This window comes from Limulus polyphemus, unplaced genomic scaffold (assembly GCF_000517525.1).
Source record: "Limulus polyphemus unplaced genomic scaffold, Limulus_polyphemus-2.1.2 Scaffold144, whole genome shotgun sequence".
NCBI lineage: Eukaryota > Metazoa > Arthropoda > Merostomata > Xiphosura > Limulidae > Limulus > Limulus polyphemus.
In genome coordinates this window covers 728,958-737,951 of record NW_013665754.1, presented here as the reverse complement: position 1 = coordinate 737,951, position 8,994 = coordinate 728,958, and positions in this window count along the sequence as shown.

Genomic DNA, 8,994 nt, shown 5'->3' with positions numbered 1-8,994 from the left:
TACATTTTTGGAAACATTCTCCCTGCTCCAGCAGCCAGTATGAGTTCTAATAAATATAGTGTATTGTGGAGTTTATTTTGAATGTGCTTATTTCTTTATTTGGCCTTCTATTACTTTAAAATTAGTAAAACTTATCCTTAAGAAAGAGCACTTTCTAAGAGAATGTAGAGAAGAGAAAGTTGTGTTTGAGGTGAGGGCAACCAGCCATTGGATCGTGTGCTAGAGCAGAGAAAGGAACAAGCCACAATGAAAAGTTGGTAAAAGCTAGGGGAAATCAGGCTGTTGTTACACAACTCCTGCTGGTTGACTCTGTAAAGAAAAGTGGCAAAATGCGAGTGTTAGATGAGGTTCATTGTGAAATGTCATGACACCATCAGGCAGAGAAGCCAATGTTTTTCCACAATCCAGTGAGACAAATTAATAACATTTAGAAACCATGTATGATGGCAGAATGCATAACATTATGCACTGCCCTATTCTGTAAAAACTTTGCTGGAGGATGCTGCATTCACCAGGGTATTTGCATCTCCAAACTTTAGGAAGAAGATAAGAGTCTCACCGAAATGTGCACGGCCTCTGAGCTTCATAGCAGTGGAGAAGCTGTCTGAATCACCATTTAGTTATAGTGGCTATGTGCAACAGATAAGCCTGCTGGTGTTTAGAGGGTTAGTGAAAATGATTTAGATCATTTCCTCGAGAATTTCATCTACATTCATAATTAAAATTAATCTAATCATGGATATGCAGTACAACAACTAAGCTAACCTAAATAATTCAGTGCTCAGTGGCTTAGCACATGGATGAGGAACAACTCGACAACCAGGCCATAGTTGACAATGAATTATACCACAGATTCAACTCTGTAGAGAACTGAGTAATACATAAGGTCGTTTTCAAAGCTTGAAAGGGAGGGCCCCATGACAATATGGCTATATATGTGGACAACTTAAGGAGATTTAATGGGAAAGCATATCCTCAAACACGTGTCCTCGTGATCATAATCACATACCCAATGACATGTTCAAAGATGGGCTGTTGATCTAACCCATATGGCACCAAGTGGGGCTAAGGTATATATATTTTTTGCTCACAGAGGCAATTTCTATAATGACATAGTTACAAATTAATCATGTTGAACTGTGTGCTAGAATACAGAAAGAAACTAGCACAGTGACAACTTTAGTTTCAAGCTCAGCTCCAAGTCAGCCTCCAGGTTCCTTGATTGTTCTCAAGGTCCAGAAGAAAAATCGATTGTCAGCTCTATTGCAGCATATATCACAAGGCATCATGCTACAACTACCATTATCTCTTCTAATACGGATGGGGGGATTCCACCCGGCCTGTATTCCCAAAAGTAACCATAAAACAGTTATACTGTAACTCTTTAAAATGTAAACGTATTTTCACGAAATTTTGTAGATTACACAGACCTGTGATGATTTTATTGTCTCAAAATTTTTACATGTTCTACAGTATTATCAATTTTTCTCCATCACGTACAGATTTTTCACAAAATGTCATATGTACTTTTGCATAAGTGAATCATTTTCACTGAAATCGGGTCACATTTTGCTATACTTAATATGTTGACAATCACTGGCTATAGATTTTTTAGACTAATTGCGATGTTGGAGTCTTATAGATCGTTCTAGAATGCAAGAACAATACACTGCTAGTATATAAATGATTAACAGGCAACATGACGTATCATTTCTGGATAGTATTTGCTTATGGATGCACTTTTATTTTCAATATTATTAATTCGTCATTATGGCAACAAGAGGTTATGTAAATGACCCAAACATATTCTGTTATATGTGGTAAACTTGTTCTAAAGAAACAAAAGCAAAACATTACTGAATTCTTCCAAAAAAAAAACAAAAAAAACATATGTACATCTGTTTCTATTGCTCATTCGGTTCACTTGAAGGAAACGTACGGATATCTCGAACATCTTCTTTATAAGGTCAAATACAAAGAATATGGCTGGCTACTTTGTATAGACTCAAAAGTCCTTTGGTTGTTGTTGGGTCAACAATCTGGTTATACAAAGTTTCTATGTTTCTTGTGTGAAATGGACAGCAGAGCATGAAATCAACACTGGGTAAAGAAGCAATGGCCATGCAGTGTCAGCCTGATACCAGGATCGAAAAACATTGAACTTGAAAGTTTGGTTGACACAAAGAGTCCTATTACCTCATTTTTACAGAAAACTGGGCTTGATGAAGGAATTTGAAAAGGCCTTAGGCAAATAAGTCGACTGTTTCAAATATATATGTGGGCAATTCCCAGCTCTTTCAGAAGCAAAACTTAAAGAAGGGATTTTTGTTGGGCCTTAGATTAGGAAATTGGCTTCAAATGAACAGTTCAAAAGGACAATGAGGAAAGTTGAAAAAGTATGAATTGCCAGATATTATTGACAAATTTTTAGGAAACAACAAGGACCCAAATTCCGAAAATATTGGATGGATTCAAAGAATTGGGTTGGAATATGAGCTTGAAAGTTTATTTCTTACACTCACATATTGACCATTTCCATGAAAATCTCGGTGCAGTCAGCGAAAAACAAGGGGAAATGTTTCATCAAGGAAATGGAGAGGATGTATCAGGGAAGGTGGAACATCAGCATGATGGCTGAGTACTGCTGGTCATTGAAACGAGATGCTCCAGATGCAATACTTAAAAGAAAGACCACAACACTTAGTTTCGAGACTAAAAGAAGTAGATTTCACAAAAAAAATCACGACGAATGAGGAAGCATATTTATTTGACATCAACGTTTTTCCCTTTTTTTGATGTGTTTGTATTTTTTTAACAAACATAATTATAAAAAAAAATGTTCATTGTGGTAAATGAAAGAATAATTTGATCAAAGTAAGAGTTTTTTCTTCCCTTCCCGATTTGTAAAACATCCTTAAGTGATAGAAAAATTTTATATTATTTTCGAAGTCTGCGAGCTGAATTATGGAAATTCCGTTACTAAAACCAAAACAACTTTTATGAAGTTTAAATTCGCAGTCCTGTGTTATTGGTAAACATTACAAGCCATTCGTGAACAAAGTATCAGATTTTTAAATTAAGTTTTAACATATTTTAATTAATTATTTGCTGTGCATTTTTTATTTTCGAATATTGACTATCCAACATGCGAAGTAATTTAGATTTTAAGATTAAAAATACTTTTATGCAACAGAAAATTGTCACATTTCGCATGCGAAGTCCCCATAACCTCCTCATATCCTCCAGATAATTATGAAACGTTTTTCAAAGAAAATGTTTATGTATTTTATCTGTTATTTTCATTATTGCATCTTTGAATGGATTTCGTTGATTCTACTGACCTCGTACCCACCATAAAAAATAGGAAATAGATATGAATTACGTTTTTTGTTCTAGAATTACTACAGATTATCACACAAAACCATAAATTCTAAGTAGCTTAAACCTCATAACATTTTACATATATAAAAAGATTTTATTTTTATTTTATTGATCTTTCAACAGTGTCTGACTAATGCTACAGAAGTTGAATGACCTGCACTCATGTTACCATATCCAATAGTATAAAATTGCCCTTTACAAAGTGACCTATCTTGTATTTCCCAAAGTTGGAGTCGTGAAGAGTTTTCTGGGGGTTTCCAAAAGCAAAGATGCTGAATTAATTAAATGATACAGTATGGCGAAAGGAAGTGTTTTTTGTTTTACTACGGCACTGTTTTTCACTCACCACGTTAAAGTAGTTGAGAGGATTTTAAAATCATATTTTAAGAAATTTTTGTAGGTTGGGGCCCTGAAACATTTTTATTCACATCAAGGGAGCCTCAGACTAAAGGAATTGTGGAATCTAGTGGATCAGTATTTTGTAAAACACAGTCATATTTCGGTTACAATATATTATATATGCATATACATTATTACTATTTACAAATTAAGTTCTTAAATTTCAGTTATTTTTCTTAAAACATAGAACAGTAAATAAAGAGGTATAGAAAACAATTATCTCTTCTAGTCATGAACTTTGTACTCGTTTCCTGCTTGCCGTAATTTGCAAGCCTTATAAAATTTCGCATGTAAAGAATGTAAAAGAAAATATTTTTTTTTGTTTTTATATATGCATTTTGAAATAACAAAAAATCATAAATTACTATATAAATACTACAGAATTCCACTATAATTTATCAGGCTTAGTAGTTAAGCTATATTTGGGTCTACAAAAAATAAGATTTTTCGAGCTTAATAATATCTTACCTTACCACACGCAATGTACCATGACAAAAAAAAAGGGTTTCCCGTGTAAACACTTCGCAAAGGCTCAGTCTCTCAGAGAATCACGTGGGGGACATTCTGAGTTTTCGATTGGTTCTTCACACGTCATAGACAGAATTAGGTGTACGTAAGCAAGTATTTCCAAAAATGGAAAGAGGTGGGCGGATCACTGTGTTTGAATCACTAAGTGTAGTGATATATATTAGCAAATATAAAAGAAATGAGGTTCTTATTTTATATTCTAGCTTGTCAATATCGGTAATTTGCGTTTTTAATTCGTAAGAAACTATAGACTTTGTATTTGTAAAGTTCATCATGGCCAGGTTATTAGGGTGCTTGACTTGCAATCTGAGGGTCGCGGGTTCGAATTCCTATCCCACCAAACATACTTGCCCTTTCAGCCATGGAGGCTTTATAATGTGCGATCAATCCCACTATTCGTTGGTAAAAGAGTAGCCCAAGAGTTGGCGGTGGGTGGTGATGACTAACTGCATTCCCCCTAGTCTTTTGCTCTTAAATTGGGGATGGCAAATAGTCCTCATGTAGCTTTGTGCAACATTCAAAATAAACCAAACCAATTGTATTTTTATATCACAAACATCTAATCTGCATTTAACATACCATGTGGCACACAAAAATCAATATTTAGGATTTCTTTTTAATATTTACATTTAAATGAAGAAATTAACTAAGGTATAATGCTACAATTTGATACCAAACTTATTGATATACATTCATAAAATAGTAGTTCAATAAAATTTTGAATGTAAGTCTACAAATGTGATGACATGACCCTTGACCTGTAACCATAGGAAGATACATCAGACTCATCTCAGTAGGGTTATTCCATGTGGAACAAGAGTTGAACTCCAAAAGATGCCAAGAGCTTGATAGAAAGAGCCCCTGCTTCAACTGTGGCTTATCTGCTCACTGTTTTGGGAATGCCCATATCCTTTAGCAAGACATTACCATCATATATGTGAGTAACATTTTGACAAATACTGCAGAAAAGGCTATAATGAGATATTACTGTAGCCAATTCAACTAGTGTAATCTAACTGAGCCTGAGTTGGATCTGGCTATCATCTTTGGCGAATGTACAAGTCAGCCTGCATGTAAAATTATGGTGGCTGGCTCAGAGAATGATGGACTGTGTGTCACATGATATGTGCTGATAATGATATATGAAAATGAGATTGACTTTCTAGCTGGGAAATGATATGACTTAAACCCATCATTCGTGTATTAGATGTCATGAAAAGCCACCACTTTGTTCAGTTAGTATAAGCTACGTTATGGCAATAGATGATAAGCTAGACGTGAAAGGAGAGATGTTTCTTTGAGTTTATTTTGCAATGTTGCACACCAAATAAATGTGGTTGTTTCTTATCTGGGTTCAGACTTTGATATACTAAGAAATAAGAATGGAACCATTGCAGAAATGTTAAGGATGGACTTACTGCAGAAATGGTAAACCAATTTTGTTTGTGCAGCATGCATAATTTTGCACTAAATCAATTCTGTGCCATCCAGTTCAGGCCCAAGAACAACAGACTGCATGCATACATGGTGAGAAAGGAGTAGTGATACTGATATCTAAGAATAAGTAAGTGATGTTTTGTGGTGTACTACAGATGTAGTCTATAACATTAACATTTTTTGTTACAATGATAGAATTGATGCATAAAATATACGGTTCTTTTTTGTCTGGAAAGCAGCCTGAAACTGTGAGTTGTCTGAGTGCAGTTGTTGTATCAGTGCTAGTTTGTACCTACAGATATTTAGTTATACAGTTTCATATTGGCTTGGTAATTAGCATGGCAACAGGTGCAAAAGTGATACAAACAAACTGAGTAACTAATGTTGCAAACACTATACTGCATTTATGAACAAATGGACAACTTTTTAGAATACCCGAAGATCCTAATTTGGGATTGTTCAGTTATTAAATTCAACACAGAATTACATTCAGTGAATTGTGCAGTTTACTGATGTGTTTATGTAACTAAATGGATTATTGGGTAAGGCAATAATCACACTTCAAATATAGACATAGGTGATGCAAATACAATAAAACAACCAATGTGCAAGCTTTCTTGGAGTACTAAGGACAAAGTCAGCATTGAAATGGTGGAGACTCTGAAGTTTGGAATAATACATTCTTCAAGAGTGCTTGGTCGTCTCCAGTGATGATTTTAAGACAATAGTAATGCCAAGGTTATTTGCAGACCTAAAACTTGTGTTAAGACGTTAATCAATATCCTTTACAAAATGCAGTCGAATGTGTTGGAAGGTGTCCATTAATTCAGTATACTATACCTAACTTCTTGTTATTAGCAGTGGATGACGAAAATAGACATAAATCTCCTTTCAACACTTGGGTATTCCATGTTAAGACATTCGGTTTAGGTAATGTGCCTGCCAATAAGAAGGCTCGCCAAAAATACCTGCAAAACACTAAAGTAGACTTGCTAACCCAAACTTTTACACTTCAAATGAGCTTATAAATTCGTATCAAATAATGCAATTATACAAAACAAATATCAAATTCAGAAAAAAGATTTATCTAGAAACAAATCTCGAAAAATACCACATCAATCATTCATAAAATACAGAATTAAACAGTACCTCTCATACCAACACATCAAAACTATAGTGAAGAAACAGCCTTCATACAGATGAAAATTCAGCACTCCAATTCAGGTCGATGTTAACAACTGCAACACCACTTTAATCAACAATGTGTAATAATTGTACCATTTTTCGATCGTTCTTATTTGCGAGATCGTAAAATAGAGCACACTGATATAAACAGTTAATTGACAAACTTTTCACTTGACAAAAAGACCTGTTGAACACCTGAAATTCTTCTTTATATAAGGTCATAAAACTCGAGAGAACTCGAGGGAATTTTAGGGGCTTCAGTATGGTATTGATCATGGTTCTCTATTCTAATTTTTAATAGCACCAGATAGATTTGGGACACTGTCAAATAGAGTCGTAGCACGAGCCTTGTGCCAGTGCCCAGTGACTCCTCTGCTGCAGTATTACAATAACAACAACACTCACCGGTAGAACAAATGTCATTGCCTGGATAATAAGAAAGGAAGAAAGACAGCTACAATGAGATGGACTAAACAGGATTTTTTTATTTATTTTTTGTCCACGAATTATGTGAACCTTTCTTGTACACAGAATAGAAAAAGATAGAAGCATGTGGTATATTTGTCAGATTTTACAGGGCCGCGATTGTTTACAGTGGACGTCTGTGACTTGTTGGTGATACATTTCAAAGATAAACAAACGGCACACGATCCACTTGTTTTAAAATAATGTATTAAAACAAGTCAAACATATATACAAATGTTCGTTACACAGTTAATCACCACAGTTGTATCCAGTGTTTTAAATAATTTTCTGTCTTCGTCAAGAGTCCACACAGGCTGGTTCAGTTACTTTACAACCCAATTGAGAAGACGAATTATTTCTCTCTACTTTGTTATCACACTACAGTCAATGATAAATCCACTTACATTACTCTGTAGGTTAGCACAGTTGTATGCAGAGCCTTAAATAATTCAGTTTTAAGTCAAGAGTCCACACAAGCTGGTTCAGTTACTTTAGAACCCAATTGACAAAACGAATTATTCTTCTATGTTTTGTTATTACAATACAATATACGATTATTACACTTTAAGATTCGACACTCTACACACTTTATGGCTAAACTCAGGATCACCCAGTCTATATCTATCTCTTTTTCTTTTACTGTCACTTTCACTAACTTACTTGCACTAACGTGTTCGCCTATATACATATACATTGCCTGACTGAGGCCTGGAACTTTATACAAAGTACGAGACCTTATGATGTAAGAACAACGAGAAACATTACACGAAGTCACAACAATTGAACTACACAACAAATGATTCGTAAACAGTTACGTAAGCAAAATTGCCATAACTATCCCTTCTAAAACAACTTACTTTAACGTTCGCACTGTATAAACTAAGTAATACTTTCGTATTAAACATAAAATGTAGTCTTGTATCTCTAACAATACTGATACATCAGACTTTTAGGAAAATTGATCATCCTTATTCTGGATACTGGTCTAAAAAAAACTGTCTCTTGGTGTGCATAATGTGGTATTTTCTTCTCTAATACCTTAGAAAAGTAAACTTAATTTTTATTTGTTGTTGAATTTCGCACAAAGCCATTGGAGGGCTATCTGTACTAACTGTCCCTAATTCTGTAATGATAGACTTCAGGAAAGGGAGCACCATGGCTCAGTGGCTTAGCATATTGGAGTGATATATTCAAATGGTTGTGAGTTCGAGACTGGCCCTCGTCATGTTGTTGTGTTCTTGAATAAGATACTGTTACGTCTCTGGTCGTTTGTTAATTTTCCGTAGAAATTCTTTCCGAAGAAACTTCTGTGATACAAGTCCTTTCTTAAATAAAACTAGTTTATTCTTTCTCAATTCAACTTTGCAATACACTTAATTTTCGCAGTCACTTTAACTTAAACTCACGGTATAATTCAAAACGATTCACGCCCTTTACTTACGGTCACTACCACGCTTGACTCAATTGTCCGTCTCTGTCTGTCTGCAATTTTATTCGATTCATTGTCTGGCGCACTTATATACAAGAATACCGCACATCTAGCAAACACTCGAGCATTCAGGAACCTTCGAGAGTATCATGAGGTGTTACTAGCGTCAC